Source organism: Mauremys mutica, chromosome 6 (genome assembly GCF_020497125.1).
Source record: "Mauremys mutica isolate MM-2020 ecotype Southern chromosome 6, ASM2049712v1, whole genome shotgun sequence".
Classification (NCBI taxonomy): Eukaryota; Metazoa; Chordata; order Testudines; family Geoemydidae; genus Mauremys; species Mauremys mutica.
This window is the reverse complement of record NC_059077.1, coordinates 113,124,944-113,140,026: the sequence shown is the minus strand read 5'-3', so window position 1 is coordinate 113,140,026 and position 15,083 is coordinate 113,124,944. Positions and strand designations below refer to the sequence as shown.

Genomic DNA, 15,083 nt, shown 5'->3' with positions numbered 1-15,083 from the left:
ACAACTTTGTCCCTCCTTCAAAATCTCCTTTAAAACACACTCCTTTGCTTGATGCCTAAAGCCAATTGACAATGGTTACGCTGCTGGTATGCCGAGACCATGCTGACCTCTGTTCCCCGTCTGTAATATGGGGATGAGTCTCTCTTTCTCCCACCCAATCAATTTAGATCCTGTACCTCCCAAGATTGCACGTAGCTAAAGCAGGAAGCAGTTGGTAGCCACCAATCACTGTGGAGCCGGCCTTGCTGCAGTCACTGGCCCCAGCATCTTGCCTGCTGGGCTCACGCCATGCTCAGTCCGTGTTGTTCCCCATTCCTGAGCTTCCATTCAGCCATTGAGCATACTTGTGGGGGCTGAGCATGCATAGGAGCAGCTGAAGGTGCTGTCCTCCCTTGCTCTGCCTCTGCCAATAGTGCGCGCTATGCGTAATGCACAGCTGTGGGCACCACTGAATGTGGGAAATGTTCTCCTTCAACCAGGACAAGAGGTTTTGGGGGCCAGAGTGGGACAGTCCCATGAAACCTGGGACCGCTGGGAGATATGAGCTTAACTGGGGCAGTGACTTGTGTGTGTTCCTTCCTACCTGGCTCCAGTACATTAGATATAATATTTGCTGTCACTAAAAAAGCTATCCCAGACCTCTGATCCTGCAATAAGCTCTGCAGCAGTGGGCTCCTGTGCCTGTATGGGCTTCAGTTCAGGGAATGTATTTGTCAAAATGGATTTAAAAGAAGAGTACTGGTTGGGAGGTGGATATACATCATGATTTTTAACTTAATTAGAGCGCTGCATGGACAAAGGCAGACCACCCACATGGAGCTTGATGCAGGATTGTAGCCCTAGCAAGCAGCATTTTTAAGCTGATTTGTTAGTCAAGCAGAAAGAGGAGCTCCTCCTTCCAGCAGCCAGTTCAAAATCAGATCCACGTTGTGTATGGTAAGTCTGTAAGTATTTCTTGCTAAAATACTCCTGCCTCATGGCAGGAACAGAGGAGCTGTATCCACTAGCAAGTTAGAGATCAGGAAGTTTAATGTGATTCTCACTGAATAGTCCTTTTCTGCTAACTAGATCTAACTTGTATATTACACTTCAGTAAATCCAGTTCCTGAACTTAAGGTAGTTCTTGCCTTTTTCATCCTTTTTAAAAAATATTATATGTACATCTGGGCTCAATGTATATCATTTTCAAAGCGGCACACCATTCTTTACACTAGGAAGATCTGCTGTAGCTAAGCCCTTTAAATGCTCCACCCTTTAAGCAACAAAGTTTTTGTTTGTTTGTTTGTTTTTGTTTTTTGGGTTTTTTTTCTCATTCTGAAATATGTTTTTCCTTGCCAGGAATACATTTAGATGCAGGGCACTATGAAGGATGACTAGACTAAATTGCTGAAGGCCAACTAATTTTTCATACACTTTATCAGTACTACCAGGACCTTGTATAATGGTAATTCTGCTCTGGGGTCATGATCATACTTGATTATTCCTTGTGCCTGAAAACTTGTTGCCATTGGCTGAGTGAATCTGTTGTAATATAGGAAGCAGAAAAATTCCTTTTTAGCTTGTGGGTAGTGGGCACGCAACAGACTGCACATCTGTTATGAAATTTCTTCAAGATAATAGGAATGAGCCCAAAAGCAGGGAGGGAAATAATGGGAAGGTGGGAGTATGGCAATGGAGAAGGGTTGTGGGCAGGATGGCTTTTTTGTTACTATTTTGACGTTGGTTACACACTGGACTCTGAATCATTTCAAGAAGTGTAGTCCCCTGATTTGGTCCTTGCAATAATGTAAGAGAGATACCACAAACAGCCCTCAAGGTTGTGATTATTTTGACTATAGAGAGGCCTCATCTGCAAAACATGGATCCATGTAGTTTTGAACTTCTGCAAAATTGGCATTATTCTGATCCAGATTTGAGGGTTTGATTCAAGCTCAGATCTAATTTTAAAGATATTTGGATGTCCTAGGTGATGGCTCGGAATCTTCTTGGTGATTCTTTCTAATGCTAGTTTGATGACAGTGCTTTTATAAGCTATCTGGTTGTTGGGTCATGCCATGTTAGACAATCTACGCCCCATTGATCTCCAGATGCCGCAGTGGCCCCTTGGAGCCATAGACAGCCCGATATAAAGTGGGCAGCCCAGCTGACTCTAAAGTTAGAGATATGCAAAAGTGCTGTAGTGCCATCTTTGCCAATGCAACTCATTCAGTATAGTTCAGCCAATTGCAAGATTTATGGTTTTCATGTCTTGCTGATTCCTGTACCATTCCTGAAAACCCACCACACCCTCTGCAGCTGGAGTTCACTCTTGTCTGATATAAGCTGAAATCTTTTAATAGAAGCAAACATGTACTAGGCCTGTTGGAGTTTACTTCTGTCAAACCTTTTCTCCTGCTTGTTGTAAACTTGTAACCAATTCTTCTTTGGTGTCTTATGTTCTAGCATATGTAGTGTCTAACTTAATTTCTATTCTATGCAAAACATGTTGCATATTTGCAGATGACACTAAACTGGGAGGAGTGGTAGGATACGCTGGAGGGTAGGGATAGGATACAGAGGGACCTAGACAAATTAGAGGATTCGGCCAAAAGAAACCTGATGAGGTTCAAAAAGGACAAGTGCAGAGTCCTGCACTTAGGACGGAAGAATCCCATTCGCTGTTACGGACTAGGGACCGAATGGCTAGGAAGCAGTTCTGCAGAAAAGGACCTAGGGGTTACAGTGGACAAGAAGCTGGATATGATTCAACAGTGTGCCCTTGTTGCCAAGAAGGCTAATGGCATTTTGGGCTGTATAAGTAGAGGCATTGCCAGCAGATCGAGGGATGTGATCATTCCTCTCTATTCGACATTGGTGAGGCCTCATCTGAAGTACTGTGTCCAGCTTTGGGCCCCACACTACAAGAAGGATGTGGAAAAATTGGAGAGAGTCCAGCGGAGGGCAACAAAAATGATTAGGGGGCTGGAGCATGTGATTTATGAGGAGCAGCTGAGGGAACTGGGATTGTTTAGTCTGCAGAAGAGAAGAATGAGGGGGGATTTGATAGCTGCTTTCAACTACCTGAAATGGGGTTCCAAAGAGGATGGGTCTAGACTGTTCTCAGTGGTAGCAGGTGACAGAACAAGGAGTAATGGTCTCAAGTTGCAGTGAGGGAGGTTTAGGTTGGATATTAGGAAAAACTTTTTCACTAGGAGAGTGGTAAAGCACTGGAATGGGTTACCTAGGGAGGTGGTGGAATCTCCTTCCGTAGAGGTTTTTAATATGAGCTTTGACAAAGCCCTGTCTGGGATGATTTAGGTGGGGATTGTTCCTGCTTTGAGCAGGGGGTTGGACTAGATGACCTCCTGAAGTCCCTTCCAACCCTGATAGTCTATGATTCTATGATTAAGTAAAATGCTTGATAATATTTTGTATGAGCATGGACTTGTACATCCTCTTTTGTATATAGTAGCTGATGACAAAAATATATTGAAACTTGAAAGCAAAAGGAAAACTGCAGCAGTGGTAACAAAAATATGGTTCATATTCACTGGAAACTGATCATGAACTTCACCATAATTAAAATACAAGAAATAGAACTGGTTCAAATTTTTCAAGCGAAGTAGTTCTTTAGTTGAAAAAGGCAGTTTGTCAAATTGTTTCAGCTAAGCAGTTCCATTTCAACTATGTTTTAATATCTTTCAAAGACAATAATTTGAAATTACATAAAAATTTCATTTCAACATCAAGCAATCTTTACCTTCTTTGCATTCCCTCTCCCTTTGTGTTTAGATATTTTTTGGGGGGAAAATAAACTTGAGATGTTTTTCAACAGCTCTAGTTGAAAAGCGGGGACAGAATATATTGTTTGTTCTCTTTCAAGGGTCAAAATGAAAGTTCATTCTACACATATAGAATTTCAAGGTCCAACAGGCTATGTCAGTTCTTCTTTTCTCTTTCTCCTACACTGCTTTTGGGCTCTATCTGGAAGCACACCCTGAATATAGAGCGTAACATATAGTATTGCCCAAGGAAATGAAGAGACACAAATAGGCCTGATTCTCCACTGCCTTTTTCTCTGGAGTGGTCTCACTCACTTGTGCAAAGCACTACAAAATCAGAATAGTGGCATTTTGCATAGGGTTAAATGACTGTGCAAGGAGTAAGGCAGAGGAAAATCAGATCCAAACATATTTACGAGCATCCCGTAATAAACTGTTCAGGGTTTTCTTCTGCACGCAGGGCATACGAGGCTTCTGGGTTCTTTGGACGTCCATTGCTGCTCTATCATAAAAAAAAGTATGTGTAACAGTACTCAGAACAGCAGGGGCAGTGCACTGCATCAAGAAAGAGTTGACATTCAGTAGAGCACATAGATTAAAAAGGGTCTTTGTCATTAGCCTTAGAGTGAAGCAACAAGACTGAGGCAGAATCAATCTGCATTTATAACACTGGAAGAATTTTTGCTTGATGGCTGGCCCATAGGCTCAAGGGAAAACACTTCAATGTATTAGGAAATGAGCAGCCAGCTGTGGCACAAAGTGCTGTTTTGTACCTGAGCTGCCTGCCAAGTGAGATTAGTTCACAACAGATATTTAGTGCTGCTGATAGAACTAAAAAATATTTTAGGTGCCTCACTTTAGTAAAACTTGCACTGGAAAACTTCCTAGACAACAGAGGGTGCTTCCAAAGTCTCCCTTTTAATATACAGTTCAAAGGAAGAGGTATAAGAGGGAGGAGGAAGATTTCATAAATGGATGTCTGCTTAATGTCTTTGCAGATCAAGGTTTGAAAAAGTACCTTGCGTGGGCTGTGTGCACAGCTTGTTAGCACTCCACAGGGGCTGATGTATTTTTATCACTGTTCAAAATGTTGTATTTTGTTTTAAAACATTCTGGGTAATAGGGTGAGATTGCAGACTGGAGGCGGGGACTGAGAAGTTTGGAACCCCATTGTGAATATGGGGTTTCCTCGTATTCTACATAACCGTGCTTCCTAACTATAGATAAACACACAGGCCCTACTGACATGGATACATTGCTGCAAGTTATAGCGGCTCAGTCTATTCCATAGTATTCCTGGATTAGGATCCCATCCTTGTTCTCAGTTGTATAGAGAACAAAGATGCAACAGGGAATGTCTCTCTCAGTCCGGACTGAGCATGGCTAGTCTGTATGCTGGTGGATGGAGGGAGGATGGAGAAGATCTGAATGTTCCTTCTCCTCCTGAAGCAAATCACCCAAAAAGTGACTAGGAGGAATGCAGAGAAAGCACAGCTTTGGCTTTTCTCCTAATATACTGACCAGCAGAGCTGTCTGACTGCTCAGTAGAGGAATATGCTGCAGTCCCTTAAAGGGGCGTGTCACAATCTGTTTCCCACTGTGCAACCACTGCATCGTGGAAGGTGCTCTCTTTCTCCAAGACGCAGTGCTTCTAGTGCTCCCCTTTGTGTAGTATAGTGCTAGTTTGCCTCTTGCTACAAGCTAACAACTAGGGGCACAATCTAGTCCAAATCCCAGAACCTGGACAGTTATTCCATAATTTCAATGTTTGAGTATCACATACCAGACCATTATTATAACAGAGGCAGGCATGCGCTCACTATAACTAAGGTTATGTCCGGCTTTTCATTATAACCCACTACTTTCAGGATCCCAGAACTTTCTGAATTTTTTAACCTTTTCAAAAGAAAGTTGCCATGCTTAACCTCACTGGAGAGGTGAAGTTTTCTGGAAGGGTTGATCAAAATCTGTTTAGCTGTTTGCGAGTTTATGGGACGATAAAGCTTTTTTTTTAAACTCGCAGTTCAAAAATAAATTAATTTTCAACAGATAGTTTTCAGGGTGAAAAATAGAACTGGGTGTTCTCAAATGATCCAGCCAACAAACAGCACGTTCTTCTAAAAATGTTTCTCAACTGATATATTTGTAATTGTTTGCTGACCAGTTAAATACTAGGTATCAGTTTGCAACCTTTACTCCCAGTGAGGAATATCTCCCCATGGGACTGCTTGTGGAATAAAGTGTTAGTTGGTGGGAATAGCGTGGCAGACTATTTGCAGAAAAAGAATATAGAATTTGTCATTGTAAGCAAAGTATTTGCACCAGAAGTATGAGTTTAATAGTTATACTCATGGAATCAGAAAACAAACGCATGAGCAGTGCTAGGTTAACGAATTTTGTGGCTCTGTGCACTGTGGAAATTGCCACCCTTCACTCAAATTAAGCCTGCTACTCCCTCTTTCCTTCCACATTGGCGACGGAGGGGTGGCTGGGCCAAAGCTGAGCAGCATTGTGACCTCATGCTCTTGTTTGCACTGACACCCACCCAGATCTGGTGGTTAGGGCAAGTGCAAATTGGTTAATCCAGGCTTGCATACATTTGAATACTCTCAACCGTTTCAAACAAGCTGTGTACAAACCAAAATTACTTGTTGAAGCCTTGGGAATCATGGATACATTTGAGAAAACTGCAAATTGTTCGTGGCCAATTGAGACAGAAGGAAGAGTGAAACTTAATAAGTAATATATTTGATAACTTGCCCAATTCTAGTGCTCATATCATTAAGAAGTACTCATCACTATTGCTTTCTGGTGGCATCCATCGTTAATAATTGTTGGTTTTGTCACATTAGTTTTGTGTGTTGACAAAATGTTGACAACATTTACTTTTTAATAAGGTTTTCATTGGAAAAACACCAACTTTTTAGTGAAAAGTTAAAAATGAACATTTTTCAATTTTTGGTAAGCAAAACTGAAAATCAGCAGCTGAATATGGAAAATGTTTTGGGTTTTGGCTGAAAATATTTGCTTTTTGAGTTTTCAGTTTTCCAAAGGGGGAAAAACATACATTGTTGGAGGAAAGCAGATCCTTTCCACAAATATTTTCTTTTAGTCAAAAACACCATCAAGAAAGTTTTGAGGGAAAATATTCAATCAGCCCCATGAATTGCTTTCCAAACAGAAGTAGGCAGAGTTCTTCCTCTGAGGAGCTCAGAATAGAAATATATTCTAGAAACTGTATATATCTTTACAAATCCTATTTTTAAGAAATTGTTAACAAAGTATTCCCATTTCGTCCTCTATTACAAGGGGCTTAGTTAAGGCTGCTTATTGAATCTGAACTTTGGCATTTCCTGACTTTTGAGAATGAAGCTCCAGAGAGAGAGACCATATCCCATCAATGATCACAATCATACTGCACAAAAAGTGTGAAATCCTTTCTACATTTGCAAATGTGCTAATTCCATGATGCTGTTCAGTTGTATTTGATCCAGATATTCAAGCTTGTTTTAGATAACATTGTTGGTTGCTGGCTACGTGTGTGTTCTCAATGTGTGCTGTGCCAGCTCGGTGCAGATAGCTGACACAGGAGACCTCAATCAAACTGCCCAAGAAGACCACAGACTTGGTTCGGTAGCGAAGGCACTCGGTTAGGTTTATTGTCAACGAGGCAAGGTTCTAGTATCCCGTAGACTTTATAGGACCACATGTATGCCTGTTACAATGGACCAGCTCACTGAACAACAGGACTTTCTATTCCCTCTTCAGCCAGACAAAGACACCTGCTCTGTGAACCTTCTTTTATACACTGATACAAACAAGTTACATATTATCCTTCTGACTTGGTTATTTACCAACCCTACACATTGTACCTGCTGATTCAAACAAAACATTTTCATTCATCGTCTTATCCTGTCAGGTGTTCCCATCCTTGCTTCACTTGGGGTTGGTGTGTTGTTATTCCATTTCCCAGTGTTGTGTTTATGCCATTCCTTTGTGTTAGGGGGTACCTGCATCTTCTGGAATCTGCATACATGAATACCCTGTGCCTAGAACTTCTTGGGAGTATTGTTTTTGCAATACAGTAACTCTTCTCTTAATGCTGTAGTTATGTTCCTGAAAAAATGCGACTTTAAGTGAAACAATGTTAAGTGAATCCAATTTCCCCATAAGAATTAATGTAAATAGCAGGGGTTAGGTTCCAGGGAAACTTTTTTTTGCCAAAAGACTATATATAAATACACACACACACACACACACACACACACACACACACACACACACACACACACACACACACACACACACACACACACACAGTTTTAAACATTTTAATACTGTACAGTGCAATGATGTTTGTGAAGGTTGGTTGAGGTGGTGAAGTTAGAGGGTGGGATATTTCCCAGGGAATGCCTTACTGCTAAATGATAAACTAGCACTCGGCTGAGCCCTCAAGGGTTGACACGTTGCTAATGTAGCCTCACACTCTACAAGGCAGCATGAATGGAGGGAGGGGAGACAGCATGGCAGAGAGAGACAGACACGCACACTGTGTGTGTGTCTGTGTGTATGTGAGAGAGACTGCATTGCCCCTTTAAGTACGCTGACCCCACTCTAAGTACACTATCTTTTTAAGTTGATCAGCAAGTTGAGACAGCAGCTGCTGCCAGCAAGCTCCCTCTGTCCTGAGCCTTGTCATGTCCCCGCTGCTCTGTGGAGATGGCTGGATGGGGTAAAGGAGCAGAAGCGGGGAGGGGAGAGGGACACACTGACATTAGCACCCCTCTCCCCTCCCTCCCACCTGCACAGCAAGCAGGAGGCTCCCAGGAGCAGCTCCAAGGCAGAGGGCAGGAGCAGCACATGGCAGTGGGGGGAGGGACAGCTGAACTGCCGGCAATTGATAGCCTGCTGGGCGGCTGCCGCACAGGGAACTTAGGGGAGGGAGGAGCTGATAGGGGGCTGCTGGTCCACCCTGGTTCCAAGCCGCCACCAACTAGCTCCAACGTGCTGTTCTTTCTGCAAGCAGTGGACAAAGCAGGCGGCTGCCAAATGACTTTATAAGGGAGCATTGAACAGCTTTAAACAAGCACCACCTGGCCAGAGCACCCCAAACCTCCTGCACCTCTGCCCCAGCCCTAAGAGCCCTCCCTCACCCAAATTTCCTCCTGGAGCCAGCACCTCTCCTGAACCGCAGCCCCCTGCCCCAGCCCTGAACCCCCTCCTGAACCCCCTCCACAGCCCTGAGCCCCCTCCAGCACCCAAATTCTGTCCCAGTGCCCGCACCCCAAACCCCCTCCTGAACTCCAACCCCCTGCTCCATCCCTGACCCCCTTTCTGCACCCAAACCCCCTCCCAGAGCCTGAACCCCCTACTCCAGGTCAGAACCCCATCCTTCACCCAAACTTCCTCCCAGAGCACGCACCCTGAGGCCCCTCCCGCTCCCAACCCCGCTGCTCCATCCCTGAGCCCCCTCCCATACCCAAACTCCGTCCCAGAGCCCTCACCCTGAACCCTCTTCTGCACCCCAACCCTCTGCCCCAGGCTCAGCCCGGACCTCCCTCCCACACTCCAAACCCCTTGGCCTCACCCCCCATCCCAGAGCTCACACCCCTCCTGTACCCCAACTCCCTGCCCCAGCTCAGTGAAAGCGAGTGAGGGTGGGGGAGAGCGAGCGATGGAGGGAGGGGAGCTGGAGTGAGAGAGGCGGGGCCTCGGAGAAGGGGTGGGGAATGGGTGTGGCCTTGTGGAAGGGTGGGCAGGGGGCAGAGCAAGGGTGTTTGGGTCTGTGCAATTAGACAGTTGGCAACCCTAGCTGGGGCTGTGATTCCCCTGCTCCTCGCGTACACATACTTGCAATAGATCTCATCGAGCTAGCAGACATATAAATAGCAGTAGAGCATGGGTAGCAGCAGTGCAGGTACAGCTGAGTAGGGCCAAGTACATACCCACCGGGGTCAGGTGGGTTTGTACTCGGCACAGTTCAGCCTTGCTACTGGGGCTGCACTGCTGTCTATGCTCAAGTTAGCTGAACGCGAGCTAGCATGAGTATGTGTACACAAGCATGTGAATCACCCCCACTAGCTTGTAGCGCAGATGCAGCCTTGGAGTAGAAAACATTTGAGTGCAGAGGCATTTGAAAAGCTAGGATTTAAAAATGGCTGCGGGGGAATCACATTCTTAGGAGAGCAAATTGAAAATGTCTGCCATAAGGTGGAGGGTGTGTATGGGAGTTGAGGGGTAGGTGTGAGAGAGAGATTGCAAAACTCGTAACACAAGTTGTTCTGGGACCTGTGAATCTCCTACTACCTTTTTAAAGTGAGGGTACTGAGGATGTAGGAGAAAAAACCAGAATACTTAAAGTAAGGATTGAATGCCATTCTTCTGATGTGTTGGGTTTTTTTGTCACATTAATCAGTATATTTTTAGAAGCAACTTCATAGTTTATTTTCCCTCAAAAGAGATTGCAAAAGATTTGCAACACAACAGCGCACTGAAAAACATGCCCAGATACATTTTATTAACTAATGTTGATATACATCAACATTTTACAACACAATTCTCTTATTCCATATATCACAAAGCAACGATAATGGATTGAGCCTGTCATTTATTAAAATAATTTTTAATGTGTAGGAGAGGGAAATATATATTACCAAAAAAAAAACCCCACCAAACCTTTAGTTTCCAAGGACAAGGACAGGCCATTACTGTCATATTTTCAATTGCAAATGTCTATGGGCCTGAGTCCTTTTATTGACTTCAGTGAGTTCTGGATGATTCTGTGTACAAGTATTAATATGTCTGACCAAAACCAAACTAAACACAAACTATTGCCTGTGAAAAAAGATGTGTATAAAGAAAAGCAAAAACAATATTATATGACTAATCATGAATAATGAAAAATGAATAGCAAATAGCTGGTGTGAACATTTGGTGAACAACCCATTGTCTACAAATTACTCATCTGAGATATTGGCAAATACTTAAAATTATCAAGGACAGATTCACTATAATTCATGAAACAAAGACTGTATCAAATTTAACCTCTTCATTTAATGTTTGACTTGAATTATAAGAAGCTGAAGAAGCAACATCCGTTTTCTCTCCCAAGAGAACACACTTAATAATGCAAATTACCAAATAACCTTTTTATGGAGGAAACAAAAATATTAAGGAATGTCCAAAATATATTAGAGATGGTCTGAACCAGCACCCAAGATCTGAACACTTCCTGGAGAAATTTGGATCCAGATTCAATCTTCCAGGATAAGGCCTATATCTGTCTATAATTGCCTGAACCAAAACATCCAATATGAACATCCATCTTAGAAATGTAGAAGATGTTGGGTATATAGGTGTACAAATATCTAAGGGTCTGTCTACACAGCAAAAAACACCCCTGTTGGCCTGGATCAACTGACCTGGGCTCCTGGGGCTCATGCTACAGGGCTAAAAGTAGCAGTGCAGATGTTCAGGCTTGATGTGGAGCCCAGGTTCTGAGACCCTTGCCAGGTTTCACATCCTGAGATCCAGCCCAAGCTGCTATTTTTTTGCCCCATAGCATGTACCCCACAATCCCAAGTCAGTTGACCTGGGCTCTGAGAATCACTCCAACAGGTATTTTTTGCTGTGTAGTACCCTCCGGAAACAGATGTGGGATGACAATCAAGTATATATTTGTAGAACTTAAACTACAAGACTGAAATTCTGTCCTAATTGAACTCAATGGCGAACTATCGTAGAATCCGATGGTGCCAGGATTTTATCCCAAATGCTCTTGACTTTCAGTCATCTAGATTTGTAAGGCCATTTTCTCTGCTGGCATCAATCAACCTAACCCTGTTGACATGAATTAGATGCAGTGTAGGAGCCCGCTCATTCTTATTGGTTCTTTTCTGTATAAGGTAGGCATATTTAAAACTCCTGCTTTAACAAAGTTGTTTAGGAATTACTGAATTTCCTGCCTTCAGCCCAGGGAATTGGAGGATGACTAAAAAGACAGGCTTCAATGACCTTAACTATGGGCTCAGTTTCTTTTTTCATTGCATGAGTATTTATTCTGAATGGCTCTTGATGTGTGTTACTGTTAGACATTACTGCTGCAGATTTCTTTAACAGAACACTATAGATGGGGGAAAGGCAAGGGTTTTTTGTGCTGGGTATTTTTTGAGAAATTCTTAAATATAAAAGTAGACCTGGATAACTATTTCGGACAGTGCCACTGTGTTCGGTGTGTTGTCTTATTTTTACAGCCTGTTTTCCTAAATCTTCTCATCTAACAATCACAATATATAGTTCCTGGAGAGATTTATTCAGGCTCTATATTATTTCCATTACATAATATTTCATTAAACTTTATTTGTGTGTCATTAAACTCACACACTCTCTGTTCCTGCACTGTAGTTATCTTGTCATCATAAATCCTCTGTTAATGGGATTTTATTTCTGTACTAACAATAAAAAGTAATGAAAAAATGAAAATTTTGTAATAAATGATTGTATCATGCAGAAACTGAGCCAGTGGGCTGGAAAAATGAGATAAGTATATTTCTTCACTTACCCAGCAATATATTAACAATTTATGTGCTATCAATTCAAATCATCTAATTGGATGGGAGGAATTTGGACAATAAGTCTGAAGTGCTATCTCCGAGGAGCCATTTTCTATGATTTTTCTGCTGTGTTTCAAGATCTGCCATGGTGGTGGGGGACAGGCCTCTGAACTTTTTATGAAGGCTGTTTTAAGGAACACTGCTATGCAGCATAGGTCCCTGATCCTGCAATGAGTGACTGATCAGACCACTGCACCCGCATAGAGTCCTGCTGATTTCAAAGAGAAGTGTCACTGGTGCTGGAGTTTGCTTGTACAGAGCTCATTGAGGATGAAGGCCAGGATTATATATAAGGGTTCGTATCTTTTAAAAGGTCATTAATTTCAAAGTTAGCATTAAATATAAAAATTAATTAACTTTTTATAAAATGTAGTTTTAAATAATTCCTAGAAGTGATTTTAAAACATCAGGGCACCATTGTATTCTGCTAGTATGAGAGAACCAAAAAGTGAAATGGACTTTTTTTTTTAACCACCTTGGATTTTTGGGAAGAGAGTAGGCTTAATTTGGGAGATGTATGGTGGATTTTTATGGACAGCTGTCTGCGTTGTGTGGCTTTAATTTATGGGATAGCTACACCATAGGGAGAGGCCTAAAAAAGCTCAATCTGTTAAAATTATTGAAAAGAAGATTGAGAGGTGACTTGATTACAATATATACGTACTTTCTTGGGAAGAAAATACTGGGAACTAAAGGGTTCATTAATCCAGTGGCGAAAGGCATAACAAGAACCAATGGCTAGAACAGGGGTCAGCAACCTTTCTGAAGTGCTGTGCCGAGTCTTCATTTATTCACTCTAATTTATGGTTTCGCGTGCCAGTAATACATTTTAACATTTTTAGAAGGTCTCTTTCTATAAGTCTATAACATATAACTACACAATTGTTGTATGTAAAGTAAATAAGGTTTTTAAAATATTTAAGAAGCTTCATTTAAAATTAAATTAAAATGCAGAGCCCTCCGGACTGGTGGCTAGGACCCAGGCAGTGTGAGTGCCATTGAAAATCAGCTTGTGTGCCGCCTTTGGCACATGTGCCATAGGTTACCTACCCCTGGGCTAGAAGCCGAAATTGGAGAAATTAAAATTAAAATAAAGCACAAATTTTAACTGTAGATGATTAACCACTGGCACAAACTAACAAGGGAAGGTAGTGGCTTTTCCATCTCCTGAAGTCTTCAAATCAAGACTGGATGCCATTCTGGAAGACCTGTTTTAGTCAAATACAAGTCATTTTATCTTGGCAGTGTCTCCCTTAGAGAACTTGAATCTAGTCTCATTCTTCAACATTTTCTACATTGTAGCTAAACAAGAACTGTAAAAAAAGATCTGTTCCCAAAAGGGACATATTTTTCTCTCTCCGGCTCTGGATTAGGCTATCATCAACCTTTCTGTTTACCAAGATTTTTCTATTCTCTGAGAAACAACCATGGTTTCCTTACAATTAATAGGCCCATGGTGTCGTATGCTCCCTTAATCAACTGCTTCTTACTCTCCTTTGCTCCTTACTCTCCATATAACAGGTAAAAGTGATGGCCTCTATCTTTGTTGACACCGAGGATTGACCCAGTGGTTTCCAAAACTAGAAATACAAGTCTCTGCAGCTTGAGTAAGAGAGCCAGGCTGTCAAACTGGAGCTGCAACAGATCCATATCCTTTGTGAATTGGGAAATTCATAATGAACACCAGGGCTGCCCAGAGGGGGCGGCAAGTGGGGCAATTTGTCCCAGGCCCACAGGGGCCCCACGAGAATATAGTGTTCTCTAGTATTGCAACTTTGTTTTTTGGAAGGGGCCCCTGAAATTGCTTTGCCCCATGCCCCCTGAATCCTCTGGGCGGCCCTGATGAACACACTGCTCAGTGGGTTACAGAAGCACAGTGAGGTGAGCTGACTGATGTGTAGCCAGAGAAGGGAGTTGACAGAACCTTGGTACAGAAATATAGGTATTGATAATCTGCAGAATACAAACACTTCCTCCCACTTCTTACTGCCTTGCCTCCCATAAGATGTGTGCAACAGCAACTCTGTTTTGGGATAGGTTTTCTTTTATGTATGCTAATGATTTGTATTGTAAGACACTTCATTTCTGTCTGTAGAAAGAAGGCTAACTGCATAAATCAAAACCAGCTATTAGTCAATTTTTATGGTCTGAGGCGAAAATAGCATATACTAATCTGTGTCAGAAGAAATTCACTGACAAATTTTGCATGACTTTCTAATCTACTTGAGGTTCTGCTTCACTCTGACTCATAAATAAGTCAGGCATAGCTCATATAAAAATCTAATATTTAGATGCAGAATATCTGATTTTATATTTACATTTCTCTCTGTGTATATAGACATTAACATATGGTGCAATTCACCCTGTGCAGAGGGCAACAAATGCTTTCAAACCATTTAAATCCCACTTAAGCCTTATTTGGGGGACATAAATTGGATTAAAGTGCACATAGTCTTTGTGCCAGGTCTCTGCAGAGGGGTCAGCTGCACCCACCGGTTTGATATTACATAGGTAGTAATAAGTGAAACCTGCTTTAGAAGTTCTGAAATCTGGACTAGCTTATTTCTGATGTTCTTCTCCTAAGCCATGTGTGTATTATCAGTACTTGTTTATTAATGTGCTCGGATGTGTGCAAGATATGTCACAGGAAGGCTTCTCCTGCTTCTGCAGTACAAATGATTGCTCTGAAAAGTATACTAAATTCTAGGTT

At 42.2% G+C, this 15,083-nt stretch overlaps 1 long non-coding RNA gene across 2 annotated transcripts in view; it reads left to right on the top strand.

Moving 5' to 3' along the window:
• LOC123372336 overlaps nucleotides 1-15,083 on the top strand; it is an 81,697-nt gene that overhangs the window by 50,656 nt on the left and 15,958 nt on the right. Inside the window, exon 1 of one of the 2 annotated variants that reach the window (XR_006580220.1) lies at nucleotides 671-936. The exons of the other annotated variant lie outside the window; for it this stretch is intronic. This is a non-coding gene — a long non-coding RNA (uncharacterized LOC123372336). Of the gene's footprint in view, nucleotides 1-670; nucleotides 937-15,083 lie in introns of those variants that run through there. 2 annotated transcript variants of the gene reach the window in all.